The sequence below is a fragment of the Antechinus flavipes genome, chromosome 3, assembly GCF_016432865.1.
Source record: "Antechinus flavipes isolate AdamAnt ecotype Samford, QLD, Australia chromosome 3, AdamAnt_v2, whole genome shotgun sequence".
NCBI lineage: Eukaryota > Metazoa > Chordata > Mammalia > Dasyuromorphia > Dasyuridae > Antechinus > Antechinus flavipes.
In genome coordinates this window covers 55,369,924-55,387,199 of record NC_067400.1, presented here as the reverse complement: position 1 = coordinate 55,387,199, position 17,276 = coordinate 55,369,924, and the positions used below count along the sequence as shown (strand labels likewise).

At 36.1% G+C, this 17,276-nt stretch overlaps 1 protein-coding gene across 1 annotated transcript in view; it reads right to left on the bottom strand.

Annotated features, from left to right (window-relative positions):
• Nucleotides 1-564: 564 nt before the first annotated feature.
• Nucleotides 565-17,276, bottom strand: part of IRS1 (insulin receptor substrate 1) — a 74,843-nt gene continuing 58,131 nt past the window's right edge. The window contains exon 2 of the mRNA XM_051983444.1: nt 565-1,614. The gene's annotated coding sequence lies outside the window, so the exon portion shown is untranslated. The remainder of the gene's footprint in view (nt 1,615-17,276) is intronic.

The following is a 17,276-nucleotide window of genomic DNA, read 5'->3' as shown; positions in this document are numbered from 1 at the left end:
GATTACAGAGGGAGCCTGATATCTAAGTTAAGTCACTAAAGTATTAGAAAGTTCACCAGTGAAAATATAAAAATCTGTAATCAGGCCTCTTACTTTAAAGGTAGATTCATTGCCATTTTTTTTGATCATACATACACAAAAATTCCCAGGATGTTTGTCTCCCAAACAATAAAAGGTCAAAGTGTTTTGGGACTGTTTTGATGCCCCATCAGCATATTGGTATTCCTTTAAGTATTCCTAGTTTACTCATATTTTGTGAATAATCACTAACAAGTCAGTTAGTGCCCTTGAAGTAAAATAGTCTAATTACATTCTCCTAAAAGCTTTACACTGAAAGGTCTCAGGAAACATGAGATAAAGGTCTTTAGTTGAGTGAGATGTTGTCCTAGCTATCATAATACACCTTCTGGAATTTTAATTTCGTTTAGCAAGCACTCACTTGTCCTGCCGTCATTTTCAAGACAACATGGGAAATGAAATATCTGTATGTGTGCACAGAGAAAAAAAAATCTGTGAGAATGGAGATAGCTTATAGAAGGGGGAAAGGAAAAAAAAAAAAAAAGATAAACAGCATCTAGTTTATTACGCATAGAAAGAGATTTCCAGAATTTACAAACACCCACATTGTTCATTCCAAGGAGAGATTTGAATTTGAAGGGATCACCCATGTTTCTTTCTTCTTCTTCTTCTTCGTCTTCTTTTTACAATATATACAATGGAAGACTTTGATTATTTTTGTCATATTTTTGTTTCTGTGTACTTGCCGAGTTCAAGCTGACAATTGCAAATACCACGTATAGAAAATTTGTCTTCAGTTTAGTTAACATCGCCTACTATTGTCTTATAAGAGAAGTATAAAATTATGATTTCATTGTAAGGAACTCAGATCAACATCAGATTTATGTTACAAGAGATATTATCAGTAAATATAGCTGTACAATCGAGGGTCATCTGCGGACCTAGGAATAATATTATATTATTTTCTGAATTACAATCTTCAAACAAGAATAGTACCCTACTCTATTCTTATTAGCCTGGTTTTAAGCAGTTTCCCCACTCTGTTTACAACAGAACATAGTGTACCTCAGTTCCACATCCAAAAAAAAGATGTGCTGTAAGAAAAAAAAAGTTACATTTTAATTAAAAAAAAATTATATATAGAAATCAAAACCTATGTTAAATATTTAATACTCTCCAACCAACATCAACAGTTTGGTATGTAATAATTTACAATGATGATCTGTCATACAGGTTTTTCAGCAGCAAATGAAATTTAGCATACTGTGTAAATGTGCTAATAGTAAACCCAGTCTCATATGACATAGTGGTGGGCACATCAGTTCATGGTGGCCAGCTAAGTCCTTGCGGTTGCCGATGAAGCTATGGAGACTCCTTGTTTTGATGTCACAGTGCTTTTTTGCTTGGCACAACAGAGAATGTGCAGTTCAGTCAACAGACTCCTGAGGTTTGTGTTAAGTAAACAAACTGAACTGGGTGCATCGTACCATCTACTGAGGAAGAGGATGTGAGGTCCTAGTTGTGAGACATGAAACACTTGGCGTCTGAATACCCATGAGTTAAGAAGGATTTGCTGAGGTTGTATAGGTCATCATTCTGCAATTGAGAAAAAAAAAAAAGAAAATTATGATCAGAAGGAATATTTCAAGACAAGTAATTATTTTATAACGTACAAAGAGCAATATAATGAGCAATCAAAAGCACGAGACACAATAAACTAAAGGCCTGTGGATTTTGAGTTTACTAAAATATAAGAATCTAAAGCAATCATAAGCAAACTAAAATCAAATAAATCCGTATGATTTAACAGAACAATGAATGAGTGGCTTGATTTCTTATTGAGGTATTGATGTGAGCAACTACTGAGTAAAAACTTAACCCTGCAATATTTGGGGGATGGGGAAAAGAATGAAAAAAGGACATTATAAACATAAACACCTATCTTTGAGGCATACATCGTAGACACAAGTTTTTGTTAAAAAATCAAGTGAGAAACACAAAAATGTAGTACTGCTTAATAGAAGAATTTTGGGGGTGACGGGAGAATCAAAGAAATTGCTTAGTTTAACAACAAATAGCTAAAAAGGAAACATTCAAGTTTGGATTTAAGGGTAATCACGGTTCAAAAAAGTATCAAAGCTTACTTTTTTTTTAATGTTTGATTTTTCAGTTCCAAATTTTCTCCTTTCTTCCATTCCCATCATTAAGAAGGTAATAAATATAATAAGGTAGCATAGGATTTGGGGGGCGGGGCATGGGGAACGGAGTAGATAGAGGACCTGGACCTATACTCAGGAATAATTGAATTCAAACTTACTAATTGTGTATCCCTGCATAAGTCACTTCCCTCAGTTTCCTCATCTGTCAAATGAGAAGGAAATGGCAAACCACTCCAGTATCTTTGCCAAGAAATCCCAAATGGGATCACAAAAAGTCAGATAGTATTGAAAAACAATTGAACAGCAATAACAAGCCATAGGATTTATTTGTTTGTTTTGTAATTATTTTATTTTCCGTTCAAATTCTCTCACTCCCTTTCCTACCCAATAAGAAGAAATATGATGACATATTAGGATTTAGAGATGGAAAGGGACTCAAAAGATAATTTATTTTACAGATGAGGAAACAGAGGCTCAGAAATGTTATTCATTTCCCTTCATAGAGAATGGTGGTGAGACAGATGCCTTTTTAAATCTGAGTCCCTCTTAAAGAAAATGCTATTACAAAGTCTCATCAACCACCCCTAGTCTGCAGAGAAGGTTATAAGGAGATGGTAAAGCTAGGAAAAAAAAAAAATAGGCAATGAAGAAGTTAACAATACTGCCCCAGGTCTCCCCACACTCCCTGCTATCTGCCCCATCTTCTTTCTAAAGGGGGATTTTGCTAATATTTACATTCTGGCTTTCAGGTAAATCCCAACTCATGAAATTAGGATTATAGGCTTATATATGAGAGAAGTTCTGTATATTTTCAAATATGAACTCTGCTACTAAAAGATAGGCAAACAGTCTATTTTTCCCCACTTGCAAATAAAGACTTGCCATAGAAACACCAAGGTAAAAACTTTAAAAAGGCCTCCCTGTCCTGTGGCTATTAATTGCCAAGAAACAGAATTTACTTTGTGTGGTCCTCAAGTGAAAGGAAAGCCTATCTTTGCAAATGATGTGTGGTATGCTGGGAAACTCCCTGGAGAATTATCTCACAGATCTCTTATTTACTCTCAACTTTCTCCTGAACCCCCCTCTAGCAGCCGCCTGGAATGTTCCTCCCAGAATATCTCCATCCAGCTTACTTAACAGAGCTTCGAAGCGAGGGGCCTAAAATTAGACAGCAAGGCCGTACTTTATTACAGGACTGGTGACAAACAAAGAAATTGCTTAATTTAAACAGGGAAAGAGTGAAGGGTGCATGGTTTGCTTTGCATTTCATATCTGGCTTTCTTCCAAAATTGCTGAATGAATAGCTCAGCAAAGGAACAAACTGTACTGGGTGAGCACATGCTCCAACCTGCACTGGCTGTACAGGAGATGAGGTTGGGGGGCCATCAGAGAGGGGAGGTAAGGGAAAGCTTTACTCTACATGTTGAAATCTACTGCTCTGAGTTGTTTTCAATACACTCAAATCATTTCTGGCACGGAAGCTGAAATCACGGGAGATGAGAGGCGATCTGCTGGCTGTTGTGGACCTACCTGCACCTGAACAACAGCAAGCACGTGATTTCTCTAATCATTCTAAGACAAAGCCTGTGCTAATACTCGCGGGAAGGCCCTGAATGTCCATGCTAGCTGAAAGCTGGGGTTCTCCCAGGATTTTCTAAAAGCAAGAAGGAAAGCAGGGGCTGCTGACCTCCAAGTCATTTTAAAAGGCATTAATTATACGAACATATAGAATAGAGTTTTTCATCATATGGGTAAGAGTGAGCGTGCATATGTATGCACATATGTATACAGATATGTAACATATATGTTCAGTCAGCCAGTAAGCATTTATTAAGTGCCTACTATGTGCCAAGCATTTTGTTATTAACCTCTTTTTTTTTTTTTTTACTAAAATCCTTTTAATATAGCTTGATCATTACCCCTTTTCAACACATCTGGCTTCCGATGGACTATCTTAAAACTTAATTTGATTTAATTTAATCCTTGGAGTGATTCTATATATGAAATCCACTATCACAGTATCAACATATACTACCCTTTTGGAATATTTGGAATAATGCACAAGATAATACAATCTTTAAAGTTTTGGCCTTTGCTGTCATTGCAGGATTAAATCTTTGGTCTTTCACATGACTCCTTTGTTAGGATAAAAAATATTTGCTATTGGGTTTCCAGGCTGCTTATTAATTTATTTTTTTTATGGGATAACATCTCATACAGGTGGATGTCCATACATCCACATCTAGAAATATACCTATTTATTTATACACACTTATGCATGTAGGTGCATACATGAACACATACAACCAAAACCAAATTAGGAAAGAAGTTACCAAATGCTATATGGAGATGCCTTCTTAAATTTCTGATTTAGAAAAACTACCTAAAAATACAGATAGCAACAAGTACTGCAAGATTATATGATATGCCCAAATCTTTGGACACAGTAAAATGTGAAACATTTTCTTAGAGAAAAAGACCAAGAAAATTGCCTTTGACCATTTGCCATTCCTGGGATCAACTCTTAGGAATTATATCATCCTGTGATAACTTGTGAGCAAAGCAGCTTGACACCCCCAACTGCTGTGACCAACAGTCACAGGATTTTGTGGTTGGAAACTATTTGTGACATTGCCATGTCCCCATAGGGACATATACAATAAATAAAACAATATCACACAGGCTCTCCCTATTGCATCTTCTAATGCAATTCCAACTTAGTAATAATAATGATGATATAAACAAAAAGCTTTGAGAATTAACAAATGAATCAACACTCCAGAAAGGGTCAGTCCTTTGGAAAAGGCTCATTGAAACTTATGGATTATTAAATTATTACATGTAATAGAAATCCACATTTTACTAGACCATAGATAGGAAGGAAAGCAATAGAAAAGGACAAAGAGGTATTCAAAACAGACAACTTTGATTATGTAAAATGTAAACATCTGCAGGAACAAAATCAATTTTACTAGACTAAAATAAAGCTGTCAGTTGAAGGGGAAAAATATATTCCCAAAAATATTTGATAAAGATCTGCTATCAAAAATTTATAGTAAACTGATACAAATAGAGTCATTACCCAACAGATAAGGGTAAAAGAATATTTACAGGGAATTTTAAAAAGAATAAATGCAAACTACTGGCAATTATATAAAAAATGTTCCAAGTCACTAAAAGTAATATGGAAATTAAAACAATTGAGGTTTCACCTTACATTATTCTGCCTGGAAAAGCTGAAAAGCAAAGAAGATGATACATGTTGGAGGGACAGTGGGAAACCAATCACATTAATACATTGCTATGGAGCTATGACTCAGTCTCAACTTTCTGGAAAATAAAACCATCTTGGAAAAGTCACAAGAAAGAAAACTTACATGAATTGTTATAGAGAAAAAAAAATAAGTGAGAAAACAATGAACAAAATAAAGTAAAGAAAGACACTGAAAGTTAGAACATTTATCAATGCAGGGACCATTGAGAGGAAATTTAGTGAAACTTATTATCTTCCTCTTTTTGGCAGAGGGAGGGTGGATTCTGGGTATGAACTGAGGCACTTGGTTTTATATATGGTCAATGTCTTGGTTTGATTTAAGTAACTACTTGTCTATTACAAGGGGAGATTTCATTGCTGGCAGGAGGCAGGGGAAAGAGTCACTGAAAAATAACAAAGATATTAAAAAAAAAAAAAATCAACATTTTTTTCCTAAAAGAGGAGTCTAAGATTTTTTGCTACTTTTCAAGTTTCATTATATGGGATTTTTTTTTTTAATCATGAAAATAACTAGCATAATGTATGATTACAAAACTGGTACAAAAAGCACCATTAAAGTAATCCAGATTGGGTTTAAAACCATTTATTTAAGGGTGTGTTTATAACCCCTGAAATCTACTAATAATTTATTTAGCAATGTGTGATACAGCCACACACATCTGGTGAGAGCACTATTAGCAATTCCTATTTTACTGAGAATAAAGGTAAAGAGTGGTAAAGATATTCAGCATATAATGTAACACTGCCAGAAACACCACATTTCCTGTTCTAACTACACTTAAAAATTATTGCCCTAATTAGGTTTCTTCAATGGAGCTCACTGTCTGAAGTCTTACATACAATTCAACTAGAAAAATAATCCTAGGAATTAAATTCAACTATTTAAAATAAAACAATGACTCAATTTGAAGAAAAGAGTATGCTACTGAAAATGGCAAATATAAGCTAAACAGAAGCTAAGAACAAGAAAGTTAAATATTCCAAATAAACAGTATTATTTGTATATGGATTTTAGTAAAAGGAACAGCTAAGTGGCACTGTAGTGCAGAGAACATTGGGGTGGAATTAAGAAGCCTCATCTTCCTGAGTTGGAATCTGACCTCAGCTATTTACTGTGTGACCTTAGACAAGTCACTTAATCCTATTTACCTCAGTTTCCTGAGGCAATATAAGAGTTGGAAAAGCAATAGCAAACCATGCCAATATTTTTGCCAAGAAAACCTCAAATGGGGTCACAAAGAGTCAAACAAGACTGAAAACAATTAAACAACAACAAAACTTGTAAAAAACATAATTGATAAAACTAAAATCAAAATTCCAAGATGTGGTTTATTGATTCTTTTGTGGCTTTACAGATTCAAATCAATGGAAGACCACAGCCTCCAAAGAATTTAATTTTAGGACTGCCCAAAAGACAATGAAAAGGTATATGGTAGGGTTGAGAAGTGAGCTGTTTGAAGCAAGAGAAAGGGCTCAGCAATGGGTATTCCATTGGGTATCTTTGCAATGGTAAGAGAAATAATGAAATCCCTAGCACATTGGATGGACCCCCTTTGAGGAACTTAAACAGATGTAAATGGGCACAAGTACTACAAGATGTATCCACATAAATGAGATCATAGATATGCTGGAATGGAGTAATTCACTCATTTGACTTCTGAGTCCAAGATCCTAGGTTCTCTCCTCACGTGGTTCAGTTACATGACCATAGATCATGTCTAATCCCTCCAGCCAACTTACACATGCAAATCACATATGGAAACCAGGTGAGGGAATGAGGATGCAATGACAAAAAAAGGCCATGTCCTGCTGAGTGTGGGTCTGTGGGATCATCTCCACATATGGGCAATAATACCTTTTTATTCACTCAACGGTTCAATAATTTAAATTATCATTTCTTTCAAAATTTAAACAGCTTCGATGTTCTACATCTGACCATCTGTCCTTAAGCATTTTTTAATTATTCAATACCTTCAAATCACAACCCTGAGTTCCTATTCATAGACACAATTTTTTGAAATGGGTAGTCCACAGCTGCTGCTTCTATTTCCATGCCGATTCCATTCCTGGACCTCCACAATCTGGTTTCCATTTTCACCAGTTCACTGAAACTTTCTCAAGGGTCATCACTGACCTCCTCTTAGATAAATCCAATAGCTTCCTCTTCATTCTTATCCCTTGCAATCTCTTCATTGTCCTAAGCACTTAACTCTTAGTACTCAAATCATAATTCTTCCCACTACACACTTTGGGTTTATTTATTTTTAAGGGGGAGCAGGGGGGGCGGGGAGAGGATGGTGGAAGGAAATTGGGCTCACATGACCTGCCCAGGGTCACACTACTGGTGTCCGAGGCTGGGTCTGAAACTGAGCCTTCTCCAACAAGAAAATAAGACTTTCAAATTCTTCAAGGCAGTGATCATTTTCTCCTGAGTCTTCTCTTCTACAAATTAAATATCCCAAGTCCTCTTGACTCCACGTTTGGTGCTTCTACTGTACCCCCTTTCTGTCCCCTTTATTTTTCCCCCATCTCTAACTGTAGAACCTAAAAGTTAGGGGCAGATAGAAAGCACAGTCACTTAACCCCAATATCCTTGGAGAAATAAATAAAAATAAAGAATATATAGCTTAATTAAAGAACCTAAAAGCTAGAAAAAACCTCAGAAGCCATTTAGTACAATCATCAAAGCCCTGTTGCCAAATTCTCAACAAGTAGTCTTCTAGCTTTTGTTATAAGATCTACTATAAGGAAACCCACTTTCTCCTAAGGGATCCCTTTCTATTTTCCAATCTGGAAACAGGATCTGAAGGGATTGAACCAGATGACCTCAATGGTCCCTTACTCATTCTAATTTTGGATTGCTCTAATGATTAGGAAGAGTTTTTCCTTACATCGCTGGCACGCTATCTCCCTGAGAGTAGGGACTGTTCCATTCTTTCTATTTCCAGCACCCATGACAGTGCCTGGCATATCAGAAATGTTTAAAAAATGCCTGCTAATTGACCTGGCTCCTTCCATCTTCCAGTCATTGAGTTTGGTTATGTCCTTGGAAGCAGAGCAAAACTAAGCCTTCTCCAACGAGATAGACTTTCAAATTCTTCAAGGCAGTGATCATTTTCTCCTGAGTCTTCCTTCTTCAAATTAAATATCTCCAGTTCCTTCCACCAAATCCATGGTTTTGTGTTAGTGCTCTCACCATCTGGTTTCCCACTTCTAAACATTTGAACTTGATGGTTCTCTATCTTTCCCAAAATGTGGGACCAAGACTGAACTCATCACCCATTCTCAACTTGCCCACTACTGTCAAAAGAACCAATCTCCTTGCCACATTTATCTTGCTCTCAATTCTGAGGTCCTATAATTATTAGGCATTTATTAATATCTAATTTTGCACAACATTGACTTAAGAGTTGTGCAGGTTTGATATGCAGATCTTATGCAGAGATAAAACTCTTCACTCAACAGAATAAAAAAACTAATAATAGATCTTGATATAAATATCATAAATTTATAATATATGTCAAAAATCATGAATAAATGTTTTTATTTAATATACACTATATCAAATGGAACACTGAGCTAAAAGACTAAGAAAACTGTAAATCAATCCACAGATGAAAAAGAAGGATTTACATTATACATGTTATCAGAAATAAAGACACCATACCTGCATTCTCTAGTCTTTCACATTGAACCAATTTCCCCAATACTGCTTAATTCTACCCTCTTCCCATTCACAGATACCCACCCTTCTAGGATATACACATAGATACACACATACACACATATTATATGTATATGTGTATATATGTGTGTGTGTGTGTATCTCTAAGTGTAGAAAGTGTGGTAGTACTAGCTAATTCTTCTAGGTATTAAAAAGAATAAACAATGACCTGGCAAAGTTCATTTAAAATTATGCTTCATAATGACAAAGTAAATGAAAAAAAATTAAAAATCAAAACTTTTGTGGTATATACAGTTTTAAAGTCCAGCAAAAATGTTGATTTCTACATATGCTTTAATCTCACAATTCTGAAATAATGAGCAAAAGTTAAAGGCTTTATATATACAAACACATATGTATATGTATAAACACATATGGAGAGCAAAAAAAGAATATATACGTGTACATATATATGTATATGTGTGTATGTATGTATCTTTTGTTTTAAACATGCTGATTTTATTTGTGGAAATACTTATGGAAGAATTACATGTTTAACATATATTGGATCACTTGCCATCTAGGGGAGGGATTGGGAGAAGGGAAAAAAATAAAAACACAGCATTCTGTAAGAGTGAATGTTGAAATTTAGCCATGCATATATTTCAAAAATAAAAGGCTTTAATTAAATTTTTTTAAATAATAAAATGTTTTTTTTTTTAAATGAACATGCTTACTTGTGGTATTAAAAAAAAAAAAAAGGATTATACCTAGATTCAAGTCTAAGAAATATGGTATATAGTCTAATTTTTCTAGCAATTATAAGGGATCACAACAAATTAGGAAAGGAAAAGGAGTTTTGGAAACTGCAACTATGATATTTGGGTCTCATCATAGAAAGATGGAACCAAATAGGGATACAGGAGGTGTGGGGGGTGGGATAGAGGATGGAAATTACAAATAGATATTAAAAGCATTTCCAATATAAAAGTAGCCATTGCAGCACAGTACACACTACATACATATCAACTTCCATGCTATCCCCTTCTTCCAACAAAAGTTTTCGCTTGATTTTATTGGCGGGACCATAGAAATTCTATTTAAAAACCAGTTACTAAATACCTACTTTGCCATGGTGGAAATATAAAGGCTAAAATGCAAAAAGTCTTCTCTCAAAGAGCATACATTCCAGAGGGGACACAACATGTACATAAATTTAAAAAATGAAAAGCATGCAAAGTCATTTCAGGTGAGAAAGAATGCTAATAACTAGGGGAAGTAGAAAAGGCTCCATGCATGTAACAAAAAGGCATGGAAGCAATGTGTTTTGAGGAAAACCAGAAACTCTTAAGTAAGGTTTGGTGGGGTTAGAGGAAATTTGCTCAAAAGCATGGAGGAGAGAGGAATTCGGTATTTTGTGCTAGAGGCAAGAGGGAACTACCGGAAATTTTTGAGTGGAATGTGGGAAGGTAACAGATCTATGTTTCAGGAATATCAATTTAGTAACTCTGGAGGGCAGAGTAGAACAGAGTGAAAGTAGCTGCAATAAAAAAAAAAACAATTTTATAACTAAAGTCACTAAGGAAAATAGGATTCACCTTAGAATACAGCTATTAAAAAGGAGACTAGACAAGCCCAATGAATAGAAAGGATGTACAAGATTCTCCTCTCATATGAGCTGAGAGTATGCTTCTTGGATCTATTTCCTAACATCCACTGAAAATAAAGAGAATCTGAGATTCTAACTATGACTAATTTAAGCCCTAACAACAGTATACGATTTGTGTTTGCTCGTTCTTCCTTTTCCAAAACCACCCTTAAAATACATCTATTAAAAACAGAAACAAGAGTAAATATCCTTATGAAGAATGAAGCCGGAGTTAAGCTAGCTAGAGCTAGCTAAGGATATTTGCCACTTGAAGCTGAAAAGGGGAAAAAAAGTCATTTCAGCAAATGAAAAGAAACTTAACACACTTGAATAGGCTAAAGTTGGGCTGTTACTTGGCGACTTGGTCTCTTTGATGGCAAAGGGTAACCTCCTAGCAGAGCCAAAAGCTTTAATGGGGCTGCTTAAATAGCACTTTTGCCTGATCCAAGTCACATGGGTGGGGGCTGAAACACGGCAAGGAGACTAGCCAACATTTCAGTGCACCGCATTGCCAAGGAAGAAAATGCAGGGAAAGCAGCCAATGTGTGGAAGGCCCTCTCTCCTGTCCTTTTGTCCCAAGGAAAGACCTTCTGGCAGGACTGGTGCCTTCCTGAGACCACCAGAGAAGAAAGGTAAATGTAAATGGCACGCACGTGAGCCAATGGCTACGGACAAGACCAAGCCATCTGTCAGTTCTCTGCAAATCCACAGGGGAGAAGAGACATTGGTATTATTGACTTGCTCTTCTCCAAGGAAAACTTTTTCATTTGTTTAAAAAAAAAAAAAAAGGATTCAGAAAATTTATTTTTAAAAGATTAGATGCTCTGTAAAGAAATGAAAGGAGGGGGGGAAAAAAAAAAAACCATGGATTACAGTAGTAATTAATGGTATCTGAATTAAGTGGATACTAGTATCTAATGGTCATTCAATCTGACCAGTTTCTCAGTCTTTCTGACAGAGGGTCTCTGTTAATTATAAAGAAAGGCCAAATGGTGGTAACTATGGCAGTAATACACTCCTTGATGGAGGTGAGAAATACAAGAAAGGGAAGAAAGGAAAAGGCAATCAATGCCCCAGTATAGTCAAATATATACAAAATAATGATACAATGGAGTTAGGGAGCACACTGGCCTTTCTGACCTCCATGTAGAAGACCAGTGTTGGGGGGGGGGAGGTGCTGAGGGTGTCCCTAGTACAGGGTGAATGAAGAACAAGGTTTGGATCTGAGTTTCTGTTTCTGTTCCTCCACCTCAGAGGACACTAGCCTGGGCATCTCAAGATCTGGGGTGAACTCAGTCACCAGCTATATGCCCTTAAGAAAGTTCCTCTACCCACTCTGAGGTTCAGTTTCCTTATCTTCAAATTAAAGTGGGCTAGAAAATTCATTTTAATTCAACAAATATTTCTTAGATGCTTATTTTCTAAGGAGATTATAAGTTATTTTAAGGGCAGGGACGGTTTAATTTTTGTTTTTATACTTCCCTCAAGTGCAGTCTAAATGAAAGCAAAGGATATGTGTGTACATATAATTTATATACAAATAATATAAATATAAATTTCCATTTATAATTTTAACTTAAAAATTTTCATACAGACTAAGTCACATAGCCAAGGTAAGAACAATGACATCGACGACAACATTAATATTTTATCCATATTACCTCATACGCTCTGCCTGGAGCCAACATGGGAATTCTGATTTCCGGACTCTTTGGTCCAGCTTGGGGCCCATGAATGCTGCACAGATAAGGAACAGCCTTCTGACCTGAGTTAACATTACAAAGCCATAAAAGCAAATGGCCCGTGGGTGTCCATAAGGCTACTTCTACTACTTTTCATGCTGTCCCTCTTCCCCAGTCCTGAGCTATCTATTGCACATTTCACATCAGTTTTCTCTTAACTTTCAGAAAGGCACACCATTCAACACACAAGTCCTACGTAGTACAATACCACACTTAGAATCAATGAGCAACCTCATGTACAAGGGATAGAACATGGACTTAGAATCCAAAGATCAATGAAATTTATTTCCATCCCATTTACTTTCTTTACCTGACAGCAAATGGAGAGTTCTGTTGTTTGGCCTTCCCTGTAATCTTCTCAGGAGTGGCTTCTAGGAAAAAGAAGTACTTCCTTCTACATCTAAGTCATCGTCTGGATACCCCATTGTTTCTTACCAACAATTCTCAGTGTTTCCTTAACAACATATGAAAACAGTTCTCAAGACAAGTGTTTTAATAGGGGGTGCTAGGGCTGCAGCAAGCTGAGGTAAGGATCATTAACATCATTGACATCACTGTTGGCAACCAGAGAAAAGGGGAAACCTGTGTTTAATCTATTTCCTACTCACCACAAGCTTTAGCTGGAGTCCCCTAGAATATGGTTTGTGGTTGACTTTATGGAAGAATTGGGTAATGCAAGAAAAATGCACAGAGCCCAATAAGCATCTTTAAAAGTTACTACAAGGTACCTCTGACGAGTGATCTCTGCTTGACATCTGTTCCGGGATCACACATAGATCAGATTCATTGGGTTCATCTGGCAAGACTTGTTTTTCAAGGGGCTTTGATTATTAGAAAAGAAAATACAATAGCTAGATTGCAAATCCAGTATTTTTGAGGCTTACTACTAAACTGTACCCATGGCACACACCTAATTTACATCTCCTGGAAAACATAACATTAAAACCACAAGCTAAAGGTTTCAGCCTTCATCTCTCCTCCAGTTTTCAGGGGGGTACCAAGGGAGAAAAGTCAGAAGGAATATATGAGCCAGGGCTCTTTGATGTTAAATAAATTATCCTAAAGATCAGGATCGTCTAGACAATGAAAGAATACTATCTCAAGCCAACTGAAATTTGTTTTAAGATACATAAGAGGAACATATTTTTAAAATGTACGCATCCTAAAAATCCTCATTTTTTTCAAAGTAGTCTAGATAAAGTACAAATAAGATTTATTACTTGTGGGGAAAACACAACTGGACTACCTTAAGAAGGAATTTGGAAAAACAATTTTCACTTTCCCAATCCTTTATTACTAAAGGCTGAGTGGGTGGGGCTTGTCTAATTGGGTCAAGTTAATGATCAGCTATAATTTGAGGTAAACTGAAGTAGTTACTATAAACTTGTACTGCCTTTGTATTATCACTGCCCATTTTTAAAGTTGCTTTTGAAAAAATTATTAAAAGTAATTGTGAGAGTTCAGCAACAACCAAAAAACAAAATAAAACAAACAAATAAACAAAAAAAATCCACAATGAAAATGGAAACAGAATGATCTAACAGGACACCAAAAACAGATCTGAGCCAAATCACGTTCCATTCAAACCTTTGGAAAAAATAAATTTCCAAACCACAACTTCTTACCAGCTCTTCCCTAGTCTCTCTGGCTTCAGGAGAATCACAGTATGAAATTGTTATAAAATCTTACCTTCTTATAGTACTTTTAAATGGTCTCAAAAAGAGAAGATGATGAAAAAAGGGGGGAAAAAGATACCAGAAGTCTTTACAATTACAATAATCTATCAGGAGGAAGCAACTCAACTGTAAGGGCAAAAGCCAAAGTTGGATGGGGGGAGGGGGAATAGCTCAAAGGAAGAAAGAGGAAATTCTTTTCCAAAGCCATGTCAAAGAAAAAGAAAACTGGAAGTAACAGAACTAAATGAATGGTACCATGGTGCAATTTCATACAAAGAGTTGCTTACCCACAAAGGGAATATCATGAGGCGATAGATTAAATACTACGACAGATAACATTAGCCCAGCTTTAAAGAACTCTTAAAATTAATGCTTTCCACAGAAATCCTTTGAAAGACCATTTCTATTGCTTTCACAGAAGACATAAAAATAAATAAATAAATAAATAAAAAAGGGACCCTGCCCTTTGCAGTTGACGTCATAACTCGGCAAAGAATGAATGCTACATGAAAGAATTCCCCGAGATTTCTTATGAATAGGCTTAAATGGATGTTCAGTGAGTTACTCATGCACTATTTCCAGGTTCCCAAGCAGAGCTAATAATATTTTGGGAGGAATTGGGTGTTTTGGGTGGGCTTTTTTCAAAACTCTCATACGAAGAAACTGCACCAGAGGCTAACATGGCCAACGCTTATGACTAACTTTGTGAAAGGCTGAAATTGCTGCCAGATGCAGGCCTAATTGCTCTCAGCTGGGGGAGTTCGAATCAAATCTGAAAGATGGACTGAAATCATTGATAATGTACTTATTGTTTACAGCTCTAAGTCCTCTTGGGCAGAAAAGGGCTAAAAATATCAAAGTGCTTGCAAACTTTTTCTTTATTTTTTCAAAATTCTAGTTGGAAGGGAAGGATCACCCAATTTATACCAGACCTTGACCTGTGATTCTGCCCATATAAAGACTCTAGTTCTTCTCTCAGATTTAATTCCATTAGACTCCTACAGATCCTTTCCTTCTCTTAGCTGATATCTAGGTTTTTCTTCTTTTATCTAAGAAATAGCATTCATTCAAAGGTCCCCTAATATCATTCTGAATTAAGCACTATCCTGCTTTTATAGTGCTAAGTAGGTTGCCTAGCAGGACTCAAGGTACTCTGAGGACATCATCCTGGCTGCTGGTGCCAAATCAGGGCATTTCCTTCCCTAGATTTTTCTCTTAAAAGAATATTCAGAAGTGACTCTGAGGTGATCCCAACCTGAATATGATCACCTAAGGCATTTCTAGACCTCTCAGAGTGCCATCCAAAGTGTCCTGACATCCCGGCTGACTTGAATTCAATTAAGAGGGAGATCTTTGATGTGCCAGACCTTCTTTACAACAGTCTCTGGTAGCAGTGGAAATGCAACTTATTGAAAATAGCAATGTCATTGAACTGGACAGATACCAGTAGTAACGATGACAATGATGGGACCTGGAATTTTTATAGAGCTCTCAGATTTATATAGTGCCTTAAATATGTTATCTCACTTGGGCTTCACCTCATAAGATAAGTGGATGGTACAGACGTAAAGTCATTTTATAGATGAGAAAACTGAAGTTCAGAAAGACATTAAGTAACTTGTAGGACTTTCCCATGGACATAAAACTGGTAAGTGTCAGAGGGGAGAGGGGAGGGAGATCAGAGCACTAAAGGTCAAAGAGGCTTCTTTGTCATCAGGTTGCTCCCAGAGTGATCGGCCACAGAAACAGGCTAAAACTTGATTTTCACATAGCATAAACTGAAAATTTGGTTTTTGAATTAAATAAAGAAATCTTACCTTTTCATAGAACAGAAAATGTCTAAATATGTAAGAGCTAGTAGAAGGAGCACTCATCTCAATGTAAGAGATTTTAGGATTATGTCTATAGATACGTAGTATATATATGTAACACACACATACACATACACATATGTTTATACAAATAGATACATACAAGTATGTACAAATAAATACACATATAGGAGACAGGTGAAAAGAAGCAAAAAGGAGGAAGAAAGGAGGGAGAGAAGGGGAGAAAGACAGAGACAGAAAAAGACAGAGAGACAGAGACAGACAGAGACAGAGAGAGACAGAGACAGACAGACAGAGACAGTGAGAGAGAGAAAGATGGAGAGAAAGAGACAAAAGAAAGACACAGAGACAGAAAGACAAAGAAGAAGAAAGAGAAAGATAGAGAGACAGAGAAAGACAGAAATAGAAGAGAGAGAATGACAGAGATAGAGAGAGACAAAGAGAGAAAGACAGAGACAGAGAGATGGAGACAGAAACATAGAAAGAGAGAGAATGAGACAGACAGACAGAGAGAGAGAAAGAGAAAGAGGCAAAGAAAGACACAGAGACAGAGAAAAAAAAACAAAGACAGAAAGACAGAGAAACAAAGACAGAAACAGAAGAGAGAGAATGACAGAGAGAGACAAAGAGAGAAAGACAGAAAGAGATAAAGAGAGAGAGAGAGAGAGAGAGAGAGAGAGCTATACTTAGAGGAACACCTATTTGAGGGCATTTGAAACTTTATGGCAGGTTATGAAGGGAGAAAGAAGGAATGGACTTTATATTTTTACCTTACTTAATATGATGATAATAGTAATTCATTTAATTATTTTTTGCATGTTTGTTACAAGTTTTTTTTTTTTTCCATTTTTGGTGGTTGCTTTTTTTCCCCAATATGAAAGAGGAACTAGTAATAGATTCACACACACACACACACACACACACACACACACACACACACACACAAAACGGAGGGTCATCAAAACTTTTTTTTTAATGCACCAAAGAAAACAAAAAGAAAACCAGAAGCAAACACAAGCAAGCAGGACAGCTGTGAAAGTTACATGTTGATGTTATAGATTTAAAATGTGTATTATATTGCACATGTTTAACATATATTGGATTACGTGCTGTCTAAGAGAGGGGATGGGGGGAATTTGGAACACAAGATTTTGCAAAGGTGAATGTTGAAAATAAACCAAAAAAATTTCTACATAAGTTATATCACAAAAAAGCAAGAAAAATAAAGTGAGAAAATTATACAAAAATGTATATTATATACTT